The sequence below is a fragment of the Hemitrygon akajei genome, chromosome 6 (genome assembly GCF_048418815.1).
Source record: "Hemitrygon akajei chromosome 6, sHemAka1.3, whole genome shotgun sequence".
Classification (NCBI taxonomy): domain Eukaryota; kingdom Metazoa; phylum Chordata; class Chondrichthyes; order Myliobatiformes; family Dasyatidae; genus Hemitrygon; species Hemitrygon akajei.
In genome coordinates, this window is record NC_133129.1 from 30,232,895 (window position 1) to 30,253,902 (window position 21,008).

The following is a 21,008-nucleotide window of genomic DNA, read 5'->3' on the forward strand; positions in this document are numbered from 1 at the left end:
TCAGCTGCTGTTTGTCGATTACGTTGCACAACAAAATTTTTCCAAAGGGTTGCTTCCTCAGAATTTTTTTTGTGGTAGACCGCTTGAAGCAGACCACAAATATAATTTCAGACCACTTATATGATGTAGGAATTTAGAGAAACAAGACATTAACTTTCATTGAATATAATGCATTTAATTGCATAATGGTGCTGATGCTTTGCAAGAGTTCAACTAAGCTAAAAATGTTTTGTTGATGATTTTTATTTGTACTCTGTGTTTGAGGCTTCTTGCATAAGTGTCCAACAATAATCAGCCAGCATTGGTGGATTCCAGTTGTCCTGATACTGCTCCTCCATGACCACAATGTCCTGGTGAAACCTTTCAGCATGCTCATCCCTGACAGTACAGTAGCAAGGTTTGCAGAGAAGAAGTCTCAATGGGAATGCAGAAAATCAATCTTTAGTGATATGTTGCACTTCAGAGTTTGGTTTGGTTGAAGCATATTGTCAACAAGCTGCATGTGGTTTGGTGCTCTATAGTTGCCAATAAATATTTCAGCAATGTTCCTGAATGCCTTCTTAGCAATTTTCTCTGGTCCCACTGGAGGGTCTTCAAAGTGCCTATCATTGATGACCTATTTGATTTGTGGACCAGCACAAATGCCTTCTTGGCGTCAGTTATTCTGATTTGAGTTATGAATTGAAATAACAAATATAGGCAATTTTTTAAAAAATATAGTGCGTGACGGGAAAATTACATGGCGATTTTCATAATCAGCAGACTAAAATCCATATGATACACCCAAATGTACTCAGAGAAGCAAAATCTTTGTTGTCCAGTGTTACAGCTTTAACACCATCATCTCATTATTAATCAGTAAGCTTCTAAATTTGGACATCTGTAGTACTTTTGCTACTGGATCCTCGACTGCCGCATTGAGAGCCACAGTCAGTATGGACTGGTGATAATGTCTCTTCCTCACTGTCAATCAACAGCGGTGCACCACAAGGATGTGAGCTTAGCTCACTGTTCCACTCTCCTTTACTCCACTCTCCCTTTACATGTGATTGTGTGGCTAGGCACAACATAAACAACATAAGCACCTCAACCACTTTCACTGGCAGCTTGCTCTACACTCTCACCATCCTCCGTGAAGAAATGCTTGCCTTAAAAATGTCACCTTTCACCCTTAAACCATGAACTCTTATTTTAGTCTCACCCAACCTCAATGGAAAAAGCCTGCGTGTTCCTCTATCCCTCATTCTTTTACGCTTTAAGGAACAAGTTAATAACCTATTCAAATTTTCCCTATAACTGAGGTCCTCGTCCTGCCAACACCTTTATAAATTTTCTCTGTACACTTTCAATCTTATTGACATCTTTTCTATAGGTGACCAAAACTGCATAGAATACTCCAAATTTGGCCCCGCCAGCGTCTTATAAATTTTTAACATATCATCCCAATTACTTTGATTTTTGAAGGCCAATGCACTCAATACTTTGATTCATGAAGGCCAATGTGCCAAAAGCTTTCTTTATGATCCTATTTACCTGTGACACCACTTTCAGGTTCCAAATCAGAATCGGAATCAGGTTTAATATCACCAGCATATGTCATGAAATTTGTTGTTATGCAGCAACAGTATTTTGGAGTACATAATAAGATAAAGAGTAAATTACAGTAAATATATATATTTAAATTAAAAGTGCAAAAAGAGAAAACAAGAAGTAGTGAGATGGTGTTCATGGGTTCAATATCCATTCAGAAATCTGGCAGAGGGAAAGAAGCTATTCCTGAATTGTTGAGTGTGTGCCTTCAGGCTCCTGTACCTCCTCCCTGATGGTAGAAAGGAGAAGAGGGCATGTCCAAGATGATGGGTGTTCTTAACGATGTATGCCAACACTTGGAAGCATTGTTCCTTGAAAATGTCCTGGATGCCCTCATCTTACCCTTTCTGAAATCCACAATCAATCCTTTGGACTTACTGACGTACAGGTTGTTGCTGCGACACCACTCAACAAACGGATCTATCTCATTCCTGTACGCCTTCTCATCACCATCTGAAATTCTGCCAATAATAGGCATTACCAAATTTATAGATGGCGTTTGAGCTGTGCCTAGCCACACAGTCATAGGTGTAGAGAAAGTCAAGCAGTGGGCTAAGCACACATCCTTGAGGTGCACCAGTGTTGATTATCAGCGAGTTGGAGGTGTTATTTCCAATCCACACAGACTGTCGTCTGCTGGTCAGAAAGTCAAGGTTCCAGTTGCAGAGGGAGGTGTAGAGGCACAGGTTTTGGAGATTTTTGTTCAGATTGTGTTACTGAACAGCAGTCTGACATAAGTATTAGTATTGCCCAGGTGCTCCAAAGCCACATGAGGCGCCAATGTTATTGCATCTGCTGTAGACCTATTGTGGCGATAGACACATAGTAGTGGGTCTAGGTCCTTGCTTAGGCAGGAGTTCATTCCAGCCATTGTCAATCTCTAAAGCACTATCACTGTAGATGTGAGTGTTACTGGACAATGGTCATTAAGGCAGCTCACCCTTCTCTTCTTGGGCACTAGTTTCCCTTTTGCAGCAGGTGGGAACTTCTGACTGTAGCATTGAGAGATTGAAAATGTCTTTGAACACCACTGACAGTTGGTTAGCACAGGTTTTCAGAGCCCTACCAGGTACTCCAGCCAGGCCTGTCGCCTTGCGAGGGTTCACCCTTTTGAAAGATGTTCTGATGTTGGCCTGCATGACAGAGATCACACAGGGTCACCAGATGTTGCAGAGATCCTCATAGCTGTAGTTTTATTCTCCACTTCAATGCATGCATAAAAGGCATTGAGCTCAACTGGGAGTGAATCACCACTGCCATTTATAGTGTTAGGCTTCACTTTGCAAGAAATCATGACCTGCAAACCCTGCCAGAGTTGACCTGCATCCAATTCCGCCTCTAACCTCAATTAGAATTGTTCTTTTGCTCTGGAGATAGCCTTCTGTAAGTTGTAACTGGCCTTTTTGTATGGTCCTGGATCACCAGACTTGACTGCCACAGATTTTGCCCTCAGCGGACTATGAATCTCCCGGTGTATCCGTAGCTTTTCTCGTTTTGATTCAGGGATGTACAGAATGTTCTCGTAGGCACACACTCATCCACACAGGTTTTAATGAAGTCAGTGACAACTGTGGGGTATTCATTCAGACTTGAAGATGAATCCCTCCATTCTGCTCAGTCTGCTGACTCAAAGCAGTCCTGTAAGCACTCCTCCACACCCCTTGTCCCCTTGTCCATACCTTCTTGGCCCTCTCTACTGGTGCTATCATCTTCAGTCTCTGTCAATATTCAGGTAGTAGAAGTACAGCTAAGTGATCAGACTTTCCAAAGTCTAGATGTGGAATGGCATGGTAACCCTTCATCATGTTAGTATAACAGTGGTCCAGTATATTGGCTCCTCTGGTTCCACAAGCGATATGCCTATGAAAATTATTTAGGAACTTCTTCAGGCTGACCTGGTTATAATCCTTGTAAATGATGGGGAAGGCATCAGTGTGTACTGTTCATGCCTGTTGATTACATCACTCATTTCATCTGAGTCTAGGGCCTGTTTGATAAGGGCCTGAGGTGGAATATACATGCTACCAAGATGATGAGATGATGACTGAAAACTCTCAAGGCAGATAAAATAGACAATACACTGGGAATACCGATCCATAATTCAAGGAACTATGGATCTGTATTCCCAGATCCCTCCGTTCTAACACATTTCTCAGTACCCTAATGATCATTGTGTAAGACCTACCTTGGTGTGTCCTCCCAAAGTGTAACACATCACACTTGTCTGCATTAAATTCCATCTGCCATTTTTCACCCCATTTTTCCAGCCGGACCTGGTCCCACTGCAGGCTTTAATAGTCTTCCTTCCTCTCCACTACACCGCCATTCTTGGTGTTATCTGTAAATTTACTGATCCATTTTACCACACTACCAGCCCAATCATTGATATAAATGACAAACAACAATTGAGCCATCCCAGATATCTCCAACTTCTCACTGTTGCAGCCTGAAGTTCCCACCTATTTCAAAAATGGCAGCCATTATATTGGTCTAAGAAGAGCAAGATGAGCTTCCTCAATAACCGCTGAGCAGTACTACTCACGTATTCTGCGATGAAGCGCTTTGAGAGTTTATTTGTGGCTAGCAAAACTCCTGCCTAAGGAAGGCCCTAGACCTGTTATGATTCTCTGACCAACACAATGGGAATACACCAGATTCAGTCTCACTGGCTCTATACTCTGCATTGGAACATCTAGGCAAGAGCAAGACAAACATCAGCTGCTGTTTGTCGATTACGTTGCACAACAAAATTTTTCCAAAGGGTTGCTTCCTCAGAATTTTTTTTGTGGTAGACCGCTTGAAGCAGACCACAAATATAATTTCAGACCACTTATATGATGTAGGAATTTAGAGAAACAAGACATTAACTTTCATTGAATATAATGCATTTAATTGCATAATGGTGCTGGTGCTTTGCAAGAGTTCAACTAAGCTAAAAATGTTTTGTTGATGATTTTTATTTGTACTCTGTGTATGAGGCTTCTTGCATAAGTGTCCAACAATAATCAGCCAGCATTGGTGGATTCCAGTTGGCCTGATACTGCTCCTCCATGACCACAAAGTCCTGGTGAAACCTTTCAGCATGCTCATCCCTGACAGTACAGTAGCAAGGTTTGCAGGGAAGAAGTCTCAATGGGAATGCAGAAAATGAATCTTTAGTGATATGTTGCACTTCAGAGTTTGGTTTGGTTGAAGCATATTGTCAACAAGCTGCATGTGGTTTGGTGCTCTATAGTTGCCAGCAATGTTCCTGAATGCCTTCTTAGCAATTTTCTCTGGTCCCACTGGAGGGTCTTCGAAGTGCCTATCATTGATGACCTATTTGATTTGTGGACCAGCAAAAATGCCTTCTTGGCGTCAGTTATTCTGATTTGAGTTATGAATTGAAATAACAAATATAGGCAATTTTTTAAAAAATATAGTGCGTGACGGGAAAATTACATGGCGATTTTCATAATCAGCAGACTAAAATCCATATGATACACCCAAAAGTACTCAGAGAAGCAAAATCTTTGTTGTCCAGTGTTACAGCTTTAACACCATCATCTCATTATTAATCAGTAAGCTTCTAAATTTGGACATCTGTAGCTGCTTTTGCTACTGGATCCTCGACTGCCTCATTGAGAGCCACAGTCAGTATGGACTGGTGATAATGTCTCTTCCTCACTGTCAATCAACAGCGGTGCACCACAAGGGTGTGAGCTTATCTCACTGTTCCACTCTCCCTTTACATGTGATTGTGTGGCTAGGCACAACATAAACAACATTTCTAAATTCGCTGATGACACCACTGTTGGAGACTGAATCTCAGAAGGCAACGAGGAAGTGCACAGGAGTGAGATGGTTTGGCAGGTCGTATGGTGTGGGAACAACATCACACTCAATGTCAGCAAGACCAAGGAACTTAATAAGTGCTTCAAGAAGGGCAGGCTGGGAGAAAACCCACCAGTCCTCTTTGAGGGGTCAAATGGAAAGGATGAGCAGCTTTAAATTCTTGGATGTCAACATCTGTGAGGATCTGTTCTTGACCCAACGCATTGATGTAAGCATGAGGAAGACAGGCCATCTGCTCTACTATGTTATGAATTTGAAGATATTTAGTATGTCACCATCAACCCTTGCACGTCTCTACTGATGTACGATAGAGAGCGTGCTGACTGATTGCATCACCACCAGGTATTGAGGCTCCAAGGGATAGAATTGAAAGAGGCTGCAGAGGGTTGTAGACTCAGCCAACTCCTTGAAGGGCACAACATTCCCCACCATTGAGGACTTTCTCAGGAGATAGTGCCTCAAGGAAGCAGTATCCATCACTAAGGATCCCCATCATCTAGGACATTGTCTCTTCTCATTACAATTTTCAGGAAGGTAGTACAGGAGCCTGAAGACCAACACTCAACTATGTAAGAACAGCTTCTCCTCCTCTCTCATCAGATTTATGAACAGTCCATAAACCCATGAACATTTCCACTTTATTACTTTTCTCTGCACCGTTTATTTATTTTGTAATTTATAATAATGTTATGCCTTAGCAGTATAATACGGCTGCAAAATAACAAGTTTGACGTAAGACAGTGATAATAAATCTGATTCTGATCTAGAGAAGAAAACAGTACTTTTGGAGAAATGATTGAAGTTTTGGAGATCTGGTGTATTATTCCATAAGCTTATGGAGTCCACAAACAATTGTACCCAGTGATATCCTGTACTGGAGTTATAGTACCAGCTTTTACTTTGCTCATGACCGTATTAAGCTACGCCAGTTAGTAATACACACAAATGCTGGAGGAACTCTGCAGGCCAGGCAGCATCTGTGGAAAAGAGAGCAGTCGACGTTTCAGGCCAAGACCCTTCAGCAGGACAGCATACAACCTGCCAGTTAGTCGCTGGTTTTAATTGCCGGATTTTAGCCTCCTTTTTCTCATTGGGATGGAAATCAGTTTTCTGGTCCACTGCTGGCCACGATCAATTTAGTGCTTTTGCTGATTAATTATTTATTATCAGCCTATCTTGAAATTACTTTATTTTGACAAATGCCTGAGTAATAAGCATTAATTTTAGTTGAACTTAAATTAAACCACTTTCTGACTTTATTCACTCCACTTATTCATTGTTAAATCAATAGCTGTAAACTTTACACCGAATACTTCCTCTGTTTACCATTCCAGGCAATATCACAATACAGGTTATACCTGGCCTCTCAGCTACTGCCTCTGAATGCATTACCAACAATTCTTGGTTTCCCATTAAAAATGCTTGATGATTTACATTAGCTTTTATGATGCAATAAAACTGTAGCAGCTTATAACTTCCAGACCCATTCCAGAATGACAGTGGCTTGCACTTCTCAATATTTCTTGAATGAAAACCTCATCACTTCCACAAAAACCCTTTGCAAGCTGAATAAATACGTACACATCTGCCTTGCCAAGCACATCGGTTACTTGCTTAACAACCTGAAGATCGCTGATGCTCAATTCATAGACCTTTCACATCTTGCTGTTGGTTCCACCAGTAGACAGAATGGCTTCAGCTCATGTGTTCATTGGGCAGGAGATAGAGGAGTCTCAAGACTCACACCACCAGGTTCAGGAACAGGTATTAACCTTTTCTCATCAGGCTTCTGAATCAGTGTGCATAACTTCACTCAACTCAACACTAAACATTTCCACAGCCTATGAACTCACTTTCAAGAACTCTGCAATTTATGTTCTCAATAATATTTATTGCTTATTTATTATTATTATTAGTATTTTTTTTTCCTCAGCTCAAGCTGATAAAACCTGAGGTATAGCCAAGCATGCTCATTTGTCAATTGCTAGGAGCTTTCAGACTATTTTAGAGGTGTTTAGTATTGTGGCTTTCTGAAGATTTACATAGATTTTGTTGTGTAGCCCTAATTGTTAGTTCTAACAGTGCCTTTGGGATGACACCAGTTGTAGATATACTATCGGGACAGTGTATATCTTGTTTATGTTCCAAAGTCTTTCAATTATTATTATTTGTAATTCCAGTTTGTCTTCTTGTAGTTGTTTGTCTGTCTTTGTGTGTAGTTTCTCATTGATTTTACTGTGAATGCCTACAAGAAAATGAATCTCAGGGTAATATATGGTAATATATATATAATTTGATAATAACTTTCCTTTGAACTTCGAAATTTCATGATGTCAGCTCACAGCAATGCATTACAATGCCACGTCAGGTGGCACTGGCAAACTAAAGATTCAGAGAATCATAAAAAAGAGTTATTTCTTGAAAGCAGCCCATTTGGTCCTTTGAACCCAGTTTGGTACTTTCCAAGAACCGGCCAGTAAGTGTCAGTCATCCACCTGTTCCCCAAATTGCAGGTCAGTCCTCCCCCTGCATAATCAGTACGTGGATGATGGTGAATCTGTGGAATTAATTGCCACAGCTGGCTGTTGAGGCCAAGTCATTAGGCATATTTGAAGTGGAGGTTGATAGGTTCTTGATCAGCAAGAACATCAACGGTTATGGGGCAAAGGCAGGAGAATGGGGTTGAGAGGGATAATAAATCAGCCTTGGTGGAGCAGGCATGATGGGCCAAATGGCCTAATACTGATTCTCTGTCTTATGATCAAATCATCAGGTGGAACAATGGCTGTTGAACTCGATGCACAACCCCAGCATTCCCGGAGATCCCTTGTCGCCATATTGTCTGACCAGAGCTACATTGTTAAGATCCAAGGTGGAGGTATGGCATCATTAAGAGGTTTGTGAATGCAAAATGGTGGGTATGTACACATCCATTGTCATATCTTCCTCAATTACCCATTATCACTGCAGTGGGGACTATTTTTCTGCTGTTGGATCACTCTGCATATGTAAATATAATTGGACCAGCTCTGACCACCAGCAGCAGGGTCGTATGCACCTTTCAGACAGCGATAGCCAATGGCTTCTACTTTTTCACTGGAATGATATTCCGTTATGTGGGAGAGCTTCAGCCAGTTAAAGAAAAAGGAAATGATTTACAGCGAATGCCTGACTCCTGCTACAGCTGGAGGAAAACACCTAATACCCCATGGATTCCTGCTCAGAACAATGAAGAACTGGTATAGCAAACCCACATGAGGAGTTGTGACAGGCACAACTCACAGAACACAACAAGGGTGTTAGGGCAGCTGAATAATTTCCTGTGGGAAGGAGAGATGGACCATGCAGAGCCCCTAAGCAGGCCATCTGGCCAAACTGGCTGCTCAAGTTCAACATGGACAACCACGCTTGCAAATGAGAACATAGAACAGTACAGCACAGTACAGGCCCTTCAGGCCACGATGTTATGCTGACCCTTTAACCTACTTCAAGATCAATTTAACCCTTTCTTTTCATCCACGTGCCTATCTAAGAGTTGATGATATATCTTTAATTTATCTACCTCTACCACCACCCCTACCAGCAGCGTGTCGCATGCACTAACATTCACTTTGTAAATATCCTCTGCCATTCCCTCTTTGCCTCCCTCCAATCACCTTAAGCTCATACCCTCTCATATTAGTAATTTCTGCCCTGGGGAAAAGGTATTGTCTATCTATACCTGTTATCATCTTTTGCACCTCTATTAAGTCACCTCTCATCCTCCATTACTCTAAAGAGAAAGTCCCTAGATCACTCAACCTTTCCTCATAAGATGAGCTCTCCAATCCAGATAGCATTCTGGTGAATCTCCTCCTCCCCCTCTCCTAATCTTCTACCTTCTTCCTACAGTGAGGGAGGAAGTTATTGGTGTGACACCTTTCAGTTTGCATGTTGCTTGAGAACATCCCAGGCACAGATCGACATCTTAACCAGGGCAATCTGCGAGCTTTGCAGTGTTCCAATCAAGGAAAAATCCATGATTTTGGTGGAGGGACACAACAAGAAGATCTGCCTCATAGTATTCCACTGTGCATAACTGGAAAGTTATATTAGGTGTGTGATTAGTAACTCGGTCAGCGGAAACATTTGCTGTCTAGTTACGTCACCCATCTCCTTCCTGTGTTTGAATAGGTACTGACTGAATGGATGTTAATTCAATTTATCACCTCAGCTAATTTAAAGAATTTTATAATTGTGAAATTATTTCATAAAATCATTTAACAATGTACTTGTAGCTCATTTTATGCAAGGAAAAATATTTGATAAATGACTTTGTTCTAAAGGGGCCTTTGGGAAGTAGTGAAAATAATGTATAGGAATTTTTCTCTGAGTTTGAAAGTGAACTAGTTTAATGCTAAATAAAGATCTTAAATATTAACAAAGAAAACTATTAAGAGAGAAAACTAAGGGGTGATTTACTGAAAGATCACATAGAAAGGGGACAGGCAATGGTTAGTAGTTCAAGAAAGATGCTTAATTTTCAAAAGAAATATATTCATATAATATACAAAACCAATAATAGTAAAGCGGAATTAAATTTGTTATTCAGTGAAAGGAAGAAGTTTATAAAGTTGATAGAAGTAGGCTAAAGGATTGGGAACATTTTAGGACTCAGCAAAAGAGCACTATGAAAGTGATAAAGAAAGTAAAGATAGAATATAAAACTAGTCTGGCATGAAACATAAAAACAGATCTGAAGAGCTTTTATGGATATGTAGAAAGAAAAAAAACAACTTGAAGGAAATGTGTAAGCCCTTTACTGTCAGAGACAAGAGAATAAGAAATAGAGAATACGGAAATGACAGAGGAATTGAGCAAATTTTTTTCATCCATCTTCATGGAAGAATACACAAAGGCTGAATATATTAAAGAGTAAAGGATCTAGCAAGAATGAAGAATTGAAAGAACTATCTAATAGTCAAAAAACTAGAACAAAATAAATTGCTGCACGAGGTTGGACTGGGATCGGGGTAACATTTTGAAATTGATGGAGATTTGCTTATCCATCTTAATTCTAGATAGCCAACCATTTTAATTTCTATCCCCATTCCCATTCCGACATGTCTGCCCATGGCCTCCTCTGTTTCCATGATGAGGCCACTCAGGATGGCAGAGCAACACCTCATATTCTGTTGAGGTAGCCTCCAACCTGATGATATGAAAATTGACTTCTTCTTCTGGTAGTTTTTTCCCCTCCCCCTCCTCTTCTTCTATCCCCCACTTTGTCCTCTTCTCCTTACCCACCTATCACCTGCCCCTGGTGTCCTTCCTTCTTCCCTTTCTCCCATGTTCCTCTCTCCTCTCTTATCAGATTCCTGCTTCTCCAGTCCTTTACTTTTCCCACCCACCTGACTTCACCTATTATCTTCTAGATTGTCCTCCTTCCCCTTCCCTCACATTCTAATTCTGAGCAACTTCCTCCTTTCTTCCCTATCCTAAAGAAATATCTTGGCCCGACATCAATTATTTGTTCATTTCCACAGGTACTGCCTGACCTGCTGAGTTCTGCCGGCATTTTGTGTATGTTGTATCAGTTAAATTGTGAGCTTCTGTGATGCAATGGTGTTCAAAGGGACCCTGGGTGTGCTTGGTCATGGGCCTTGAAGATCAACATGCAGGTACAGAAGGTGACTGGGAGGGCAAATTGAATATTAGCCTTTATAACCAAACTGTAGATATCACAAATCTGAAAAGAAACCATCAGTTATGGGAACTCTCAGCAGGTCAGACAGTACCTATAGAAAGAGAAACAGGATTAATAATTCAGATTTAAAGATCCAGTCCTTTGACCTACAGAGTTCCTCCAGCAGTTTGTTTTATCACTCTGATAAAGCTGCAATTGTTAAAGAGTTAACAGACAGATTTTATTAGTATCAGTTTATAAATATATACGGAGGTGTGGTTTTGGGGATGTTGAATTCAAATATGGATGTTGGAATGAAATCTATGGCCAAATTCCAAGCTGTAGCATATAGCCAGAATCTACAATTTACCATAACATATTGTTTTTCTCTAATGCCAATAAGTAGTGATTTTCATCTCTTCTTTGGAGCTATGTGAGGATAGTGGCTAAGTTACTACACTTGCAATTCAGAATCACTCAGAGCTATGGAGCATTTGAATTTAAGTGAGGAAGTAATTTAGGCATCGTTAATGGCTACTTTGAAATCACTGGATTAGTGTTGCAACCAAACATGTTCAAGAATGTCCTCTGGGGCAGGAGGTCTGCCGCACTCTCCTGGTTTATATTTGATTTAGTGGTTGACTCTTAATTGCCCACCGAAATGACCCAGTAAGATATTTTTCTCTTAGAATTGTTATGGAACAGTGGAGACCATTTGGCTAATTATTTGGCCCTCTTCTACAACGTAAACAAATTGCAAGAGGGGTTCAGCAAATCAGCCATCATCAATGGAGGCAAGTAAACAGTCCAGCTTTCAGTCCTGATGAAGGGTTTTGGCCCGAAATGTCGATTGCTTATTCCCCTCCATAGATGATACCTGACTTGCTCAAGATTTCCAGCAGCTGCAGAATCTCTTATGTTTCTGCCGTTTCTCAATAAATCAATCCTGTCAGCTCCTTTTCCCCATTTATTTTCATATATATTTGTAAATTATTCCCTTTTAGATGCCCATCTGTCTTTTAAAGCCACTGATTGATTCTGTTTTCATCACTCTTACAGAACCGAGCTTCAAATCATAACTCCTCTCAAAGTAAAAATGCTTTTCTTCATTCCTCTTGTACGTTTTGCTCTTTGGCCTTTGAAATGGAAAGAGCTTCCTTTATTTCCACACCAGTTGCAATCTTATCCTCTCACTTAATCTTCACAGGTCTAAAAAGTACAGGTTCAGTTTTTTTTTATAATCTATGCTTTCAGCTGAAGTCTCATTATGGAACCATCTGGTAGATTGTTTCCACATTCTCTCTCAGGACTTTTCATCATTCTTTTTGGGAAGCAGAAAGTCCTTGCCGCTTGGTGAAGTTTTGAATCTGTTGTACCTTCAAACTGTAATGCTCCATGATCCTATCTCCAGTCAGTAGGAAGTGCATGCAAGAGATTAGGAAGAGCTGCTGAAACCCACCCCATAGTTCATCAGCTTTCCCTGAAGTTGTATTTTGGATATGCAAAATGCCTCGGCTAACTTGTTTGTTAGACCATTCCAGCTATCACTTCATAAGCAATACATGCTTTTCCATAGCAATTTTGCCTCTGCATATTTATCAATCATTTTCACATAGTCACAGTCATCAACCATTGTTGCACAAAAACAGGCCCTTTGTCCCCTCTAGTCTGTGCCAACCTATGTTTGTGCCTAGTTCTATCTACCTGCACCTGGACCATGGCGCCCGTACCCTTCTCATTCAAAGTACGTATCCAAAGATTTCTTAAATGCTGTAATTGAATCTGCACCAACTATTTCCACCAACAGCTTGTTCCACACTCTCACCATCCTCTGGACAAAGAAGTTCCCCCTTAGGTTCCCCTCAAATATTTCAAGTTTCACCCTAAACCAAATCCCTCTCATTCTTCTCTCACCCAGCTTCATGGGAAAAAGATTGTATGTAGTTATCCTGTCTATTTCCCTTATAATATTTGTATATCTCCATAAGATCACTGCTCAGTCTACTATGTTTCTGGGAATAAAGTCCTAACCTATTCAATCTTTCCTTAAAACTCACATATGCCATATATCTTACCAACTCACCAACTGCATCTCAGTGTGGGATGGCTCCAGCATGTGGTGAAAACTGCCCAGCAGATTATCGGCACCCAATTGCCCACCACTGAAAATATCTACCACAAATGCTGTCTGGGCAGGGCGAAAAGCATTATCAAGGATGCATGTCATCCTAACCATGGACTTTTTACTCTCCTCCCATCCAGTAGGCGCTACAGGAGCCTCCGCTCCCACACCAGCAGGCACAGGAAGAGCTTCTTCCCTGAGGCTGTGACCCTGCTGAACCTCACATCACAGCACTAAGCAGTATTGCACCCATATTGTACTGTCTCAGTGGTTTTATATTTGTGTGCTGTAGCACTTACTTTTTATTCACAGTTATTTTGTAAATAACACTATTCTTTGCATTTCTGGTTAGATGCTAACTGCATTTCATTTGGCTTTGTATCTGTACTCGGCATAATGAAAATACAGTTGAATCTAATCTAACCTAAAAAAATATCTTAGATCTGATTTTAATGGATTTGAGTATATAAATCTGGATTTCTCTATGTCTCGTCATATTTTTATAACAGTAATGAACTGATCTAATGGAAGTTCATATCTGTCTGTAGAAAGATGCTGCTGACATTACCATTCCATTGGCAAAAAGGACATGCTGATTTCCATTTTAATTTGCTCTTCCCAAGTAAGGCCAAAACAATATTGCAATTTTCTACAATTAGCGTCAAATTATTGAATAATGTTCAATAGTACGTGAAATCTTCTCTGTTACATTACAGTTTACAACAGACCTCCTGAATTACTACTCGTGTTGATCAGCGGCACAGTGGAGACTAGAATCATCGGTGCTCACAGTATTTAAAATACCCAACTCTGTTCATCAGACCTGTCTTACAGCTTGGCCCAATGGATGAAGAGGTAGTAACCTGACAAATGTCTACTGCCACCCAATGCATAGGTCATCACAAGTCTGGAATGCAGCTGCAAATTCCTCAGGCACAGCAGCTCTTAGTGAAGCTTTGGTCCAGCTGTTTGTTCCCACTTTGCTAACTCCGATCCTTCCTCAGGTGCATGTGTTTTAATGCTACTGTAGTTGTGTCAATCGTGCATGGCCTTTTCCTTCTATGTTTTTAACTGTTTTTCTATCTTTATATTTCTCACTCTCTGTCTAGCTATCTGTCCAGCAAGCTGGTTATTGAGCTATATGTAGCTAGCTAGCTAGCTATTTGCCTGTCTGTCAGTCTATCTGTCTAACTATCTATCTACCTATCTATCAATCTAGCAAGCTAGCTAGCCATATACAGAACTGTGCAAAAGCCTTAGGCACACATATCTAGTTAGGGTGCCTGAGACTTTTGCACAATACTGTATATTTAACTATTTGCCTGTCTATCTCTCTCTGTCTAGCTAGCCAGCCATAGGTAGCTATCTAGCTATTTTCCTGTCTTCCTGTCTGTCTATCCACCCTATAAAAAGTATCCACCATCTTGGAGATCACCTGTGTGCAGTCAAGGTGTTTCAATTGATTATGGTAAAAATACACCTGTATCTGGAAGATCCAATGACCGGTGAGTCAGTATCCTGGCAAAATCTACACCATGAAGACAAATGAATGCTTCAAGCAACTTTGCTAAAAGATCATTGGAAAACGCAAGTTGGGAAATGGATAGAAGAAAAATTTCAAGTCACTGAATATTGCTTGGTGTACAGTTAAGTTAATCATCAAGAAATGCAAAGAATATGGCACAGCTGTAAGTCAGCCCAGAGCTGGCCATCCTCAAAAACTGAGTGACAGTACAAAAAGGGGATTAGTGAGGGAGGCCACCAAGAGACCTATGACAACTCTGGAGGAGTTACGAGCTTCAGTGGCTGAGATGGGAGAGACTGTGTATACAACAACTGTTGCCCAGGTGTTTCACCAGTCGCAGTTATATAGGATAGTGGCAAAGAGAAAGCCACTTTAAAAAAAACTCATATGAAATTTCAGCTAAAGTTTGCCAGAAGGCATGTGGGAAAGTCTGAAGTCAGCTGGAAGAAGTTTCTATGGTCTGATTAAACCAAAATTGAGCTTTTTGGCCATCAGACTAAGTCAAACACCACACGTCATCAAAAACACACCATCCTATCATGAAGCACGGGGGTGGCTGCATCATGCTGTGAGGATGCTTCACTGCAGCAGGCCCTGCAAGGCTTGTGAAGGTAGAGGGTGAAATGAATGCAGCAAAATACAGGGAGATCCTGGAGGAAAACCTGATGCAGTCTGCAACAGAACTGCTACTTGGGAGAAGTGTTGTTTTCCAGCAAGGCAATGACCCCAGGAATAAAGTCAAAACTACATAGGAATGGCTTAAAAGCAACAAAGATAATGTCCTGGAGTGGCCAAGTCAGATTCCAGGTCTCAATCCAATTGAGAATTTGTGGCTGGGCTTGAAAAGGGCCGTTCTCTCACAATCCCCATGCAATCTGACAGAGCTTGAGCAGTTTTGTAAATAAGAATGGGGAAAACTTACAGTGTCCAGATGTGCAAAGCTGTTAGAGACCTATCCACATAGATCCAAGGCTGTAATTGCTGCCAAAGGTGCATCTATTCAATACTGACTTGAAGGGGGTGAGTAATAATGTACCGTAGATGTCGGATTATAAGCCGCTACTTTTTTCCCACGCTTTGAACAGCTTTGAACACTGCGGCCTTTACTATGGTGCGGCTAATGCATGTTTTTTTTTTCATGCCGCCAAAAACATTTTGCCTCGTAACAGTAGACCAATAAAATTGATGAGTAGTTCACAGAGGTCCAATGAAATTGTACGATAAATCAAGCGCACTTTCACAATTAAATTATTGTAAATCAGTCATTTGTACTCACCCTCATCAACATGGAAAACACTCGAAGAAAAGCATTGTGCTGCCTTTATGGCAGTTATTTAGTTTATAATATTTTCGCTTAGCAATTCATTTGTTAGTATTTTCTAGTTAAAGTTGGAAGTGTTAAGTATATTTGTTTTCTGTACTACATCCCGGGATACTATGACGTCACATCCGGTTTCGCCGCGTCTTGTGGGAAATACCGGTTTGCGATAAACGGGAAGGTGGGGGGGAGCACATTAGACCCGAGCGAACGCTGCTTTTAAGTTAAAGGCGACCAATAACTTTTCCTGGTAGGCTGCAGTATATATATTTTTTTACCAGTCGTTAGGAGATATTGGAATGTTGTTCGTGCACTTTTCAGTAAAAAAGTATACGCAACGTAATTTGTGTGTTACCGATACGTATGTATATTTAAAAGTAGCCGTGTTACAGGCACGGTTCGAAAAAAAGCATTTGCAATATGTATTTGTTTATGTTACCATATGGATTTAATTAAAAGTTAAAAAATCCTCAGTGTAATATCTTTCTGTGTAAATATCTCATATTACAACGTAGGACACCTGTGGCCTAAAATCCGGTGCGGCTTGTACAAGTACAAAATTGATTTTCTTTCTAAAATTAGAGCTTGCGGCTTTTAATCAGGTGCGCTCTGTAGTGCGAAATCTACGGTAATCAATTATTTTGTTTTAATCATTGTAATAAATTTAGACCAATTTGTAGAAATTTGTTTTCTCTTTGACATGAAAAAGTCTTTTCTGTTGATCAGTGTCCAAAAAGCCAAATTAAACCCACTATGATTCAATGTTGTAAAACAATAAAACATGAAAACTTTCGAGGGGATGTGTGAACACTCTTAATGGGCACTGTTATCTATCTGTCTATGTGCCTGTCTATCTATCTATCTATCTATCTATCTATCAAGCTGACTGGCTTGCAATGTGTAGTTACCTAATTATTTTTTTCTCTGTCGGTCTGTCTATGTGCCTGTCTATCTATCTATCTAGCAAGTTAGTTGGTTAACTATGTGCATCTATCTAGCTATTTTCCTCTCTGTCAGTCTATCTATCTATCTATCCGTATCTATCTATGTATCTATCTAGATAGATAAATACTCTATTGATCTCAAAGGAAATTAAAGTGCCACAGTAGCATTAGAAGTTCACAAATATAGAATATTAGAAGAGAAGTAAGAAGAATAAATTTAAAAAATATATAATTTACCTTAAAAAGTCTAACAGAAGGGGGGGAGGTCATCACTTCCCCAGCTACAAGCTGACTCATTATGGAGCCTTATGACCAAAGGGTAAGAATGACCTCATATACCACACTTTGGAGGTGTGCAGTTGTCTTAGTCTATTAGTAAAAATTCTCCTGTGTTCAGCGAAGTTGGCGTGGAAAGGGATGAGAAACATTGTCTAGAATTGCTAAGATTTTCCATAGGGTCCTTTGTTCTACCACAGCCTCCAGTGTGTCCAGTTTGACTCCTATAACAGAGCCAGCCTTTCTAATCAGTTTATTGAGCCTGTTGGCATCACCTGTGTTGATGCCATTGCTCCAGCACATCACCGCATTGAAAAATTTTACTAGTGACAACAGAGTAGTAGAACATGTGAAGGAGAGGCCTGCATACTCCAAAGGACCTCAGTCTCCTCAGGAATTAGAAGTGACTCTGGCCCTTCTTGTAGACAGCCTCTGTGTTGGTGCTCCACTCAAGTCTCATGCAGGTGCACCCCTGGGTATTTGTAGGTCCTCACCACATCCCCATCCTGACCGTCAATAGCAACTGGGAGCAGTGCAGTCATTGACTTCCTAAAGTCCATCACCGTCTCCTTTGTCTTACTGATGCTGAGCTGCAGGTGATTCAGTTTACACCATTTGACAAAACCCTCCGCCGGGGCCCTGTATTCACGCTCCTGTCCTCCCTTTATACACTCAACTATTGATGAGTCATCAGAGAATTTCTGCAGATGACATGACTCAGTGTTGTACCTAAAGTCCGAGGTATAGAGGGTAAACAGGAAAGTAACCAATACCACCCTCTATGGGGCCCCAGTGCTGTATATAGCCATGTCTGACACACAGTTCTGTAGCTGCACAAACTGCCATCTGCCAGTCATCTATCCAGGAATCAATGGAAGTGCCAATCTGAATTCAATGGAGCTTTGACCCCAGCGATGAGGGCAGTGTGGTATTGAAGGCACTTGAGAAATCAGAAAACCTTATATGTAATGACCCAGATTTGATTGGGAAATTTAAGGTAGAGGAACCTTAGGAAGCAGTGATCATAATATGATAGAATTCACCCTGCAGTTTTAGAAGGAGAAGATAAGATAGAATGTATCAGTAATACAGTTGAGTAAAGTGGAGAAAAGGGAATTACAGAGTCATGAGAGAGGAGCTGGCCAAAATTGATTGGAAGGGGACATTAACAGGGATGATGGCAGAGCAGTAATAGCTGGTGTTTCTGGGAACAATTTGGAGGATGCAGGATAGATACAACCCAAAGAAGAAGTATTCTAAAGGCAGGATGACACAACCATGACTGACAAGGGAAGTGAAAGCTAACATAAAACAAAACAGAGTGCATATTATAGAGCAAAAATTAGTGGGAAGCTTTTAAAAACCAACAGGAGGCAACTAAAAACCCATGAAGAGAGAAAGCATGAAATATGTAGGTAAGCTAGCTAATAATATAAGAGGATACAAGAATTTTTTTCAGATATATAAAGAGTAAAAGTGGGAATAAGAGGGGACTTTACTGGTTGGCTGCCAGTGACTAGAGGTATGGAGCAGGAAGGGGTCATCACTTCCCAGTTATAGGTTGACTCATTGTAGAGCCTAACGGTCAAGGGTAAGAATGACCTTATCTAGTACGTACTCTTTAGAGTAGCACAATTGTCTTAGCCTATTGCTAAAAGTGCTTCTCTGTTCAGCCAAGGCGGCATACAGAGGGTGAGAAACATTGTCCAGAATTGCCAGGATTTTCCCTCGGGTCCTTTGTTTTACCACAGACCAGTTTGTCCAGTTTGACTTCTGTAACAGAGCCACCTTATCTAATCAGTTTATTGAGCCTGTCGGCGTCGCCCACATTGATGCCATTGCCACAGCACACCACCACATGGAAGATTGTACTGGTGACAACTGGTGACTGATTCTTCAACATGACAACATGTGAAGAAGAGGCCTGCATACTCCAAAGGACCTCAGTCTTCTCAGGAAGTAGATCTATCTGTATCTGTCTGTCTATCTATCTATCTGTATATCTATTTATCTGTATCTGTCTGTCTGTCTATCTATCTATCTATTTATCTGTATCTGTCTGTCTATCTATCTGTAAGTTTTCTGTACTGCACTGTTACACTTGACTGGCATGTCAGATGAACTTGGTTATGTTTATTTCCTTTTGAGATGCTGAACTGTTGTTACCATGTACCAGTTTTATACAGTAATTTGGTAACATTGTCAATCGGTGTCAATTAGGATCCTTGAAGCCGTGTTTGCTGCACCGTGGTGAAGTAGAGTGAAACGGAGCTGCACACTGTATCCTGTGCAGGCTACTTTCCATGCAAGACAGGAGGTAATGCCTTTACAAAATGCTAATCTCAGCATGATTGGCAGTCTGATGCTTGAAGGGCAGAGTACGTCCTTACTCCATGGAAGAACTTTATAAAAAGCACATCCTCGAAGCTCATGTGTCTCCAGCTCTCGGAATAAAGGTAGGAAGGCAGACTGATTATCGATTTATTTAGTAAGATGTTTAAAATTATGCAAAATTTACACTGACCATAAAACCATATAGCATAGGAGCACAATTAGGTCATTTGGCCCATTAAGCATGTTCTGCCACTCTATCATGCTTGAGTTCATATCATCTCAATCCCATTCTCCTGTTTTCTCCCCAAAACCTTTGATACTTTCACTGATCAAGAACCTATCAACCTCCCTCTTAAATAAACCTAACGACCTGGCCTTCAGAGCCGTCTGTGACAATGAATTCCACATATTCACCACCATCTGGCCAAAGAAATTCCTGATCAACTAGGTTCTAAATGGCTGTCCTTCTATTCAAGGGCTGTGCCATCTGGTCCTAGACTCCCCCACTATAGGAAATATCCTCTTTAAATCCATTCTACCTAGCCTTGCAAGTTACCGCAAGAAGAATCCCAATTTGTATTTTTCTGTGTGGTAATTGAATTAAAAACATTAGCAGTCAAATAGAAGTTAAAAACCTGAAATATTGATCTGGAATTTAATCCATTTGTAATGAATAGCCAGAACTAATAATAAACCCAATTATTTGGATTCAGTCCCAATCATCAAACTTAGATGATTATGTTCAACTGTAATCATCTCCCAAATTTTCTCTTCATTGTTATTTTTTATCAAGTTTAAATCTTCACCCCATGTACAATCTTACTATCTTGATGAACAAAAGACATATGAATGTATATTTGACTATAATAGGGAAAAATAACAGGTTGTTTTGAGAGCAGCATCAAGAAGAGAAGGGAATGGTGCATTGAGGGGAGGGCAGGCAGGCCCATTTAGAGTTTGCAGAGACTCAGAATTAAATAACTGACCTTGACAGTTAATTTGATTTTACCTCATCTGAGATGTTCCAAAGAGATTTGTCAGATTTTGCAAAGTACAATTTATCATGTGAGCAATAAGTACAGTGTGGGCACATAGGCAGCAGTGGCAATGTTAAGAAGTTTCAATGTTGCTGGTTTCTTTTCTTCACTACAGGGTGTCTCAGAGTCCATTGTTTCAAGTTACATTCAGAAGGTTTTCAAAGTAGTAGTTTGGAACTCTAACAGATTTGTGAAGGGCAGGTCTTGTTTGATTAATCAGATTGACATCTTATGATTGGAATTAACAGAGGTACATTCCTCAAAGTGTCCAGATGAAGGAGCTTGACCTGAAACACTGACTGTCTATTTTCCTTCATAGATGTTGCCTGACCACCTGAGTTCCTCCAGCAGTTGGTATGCTGC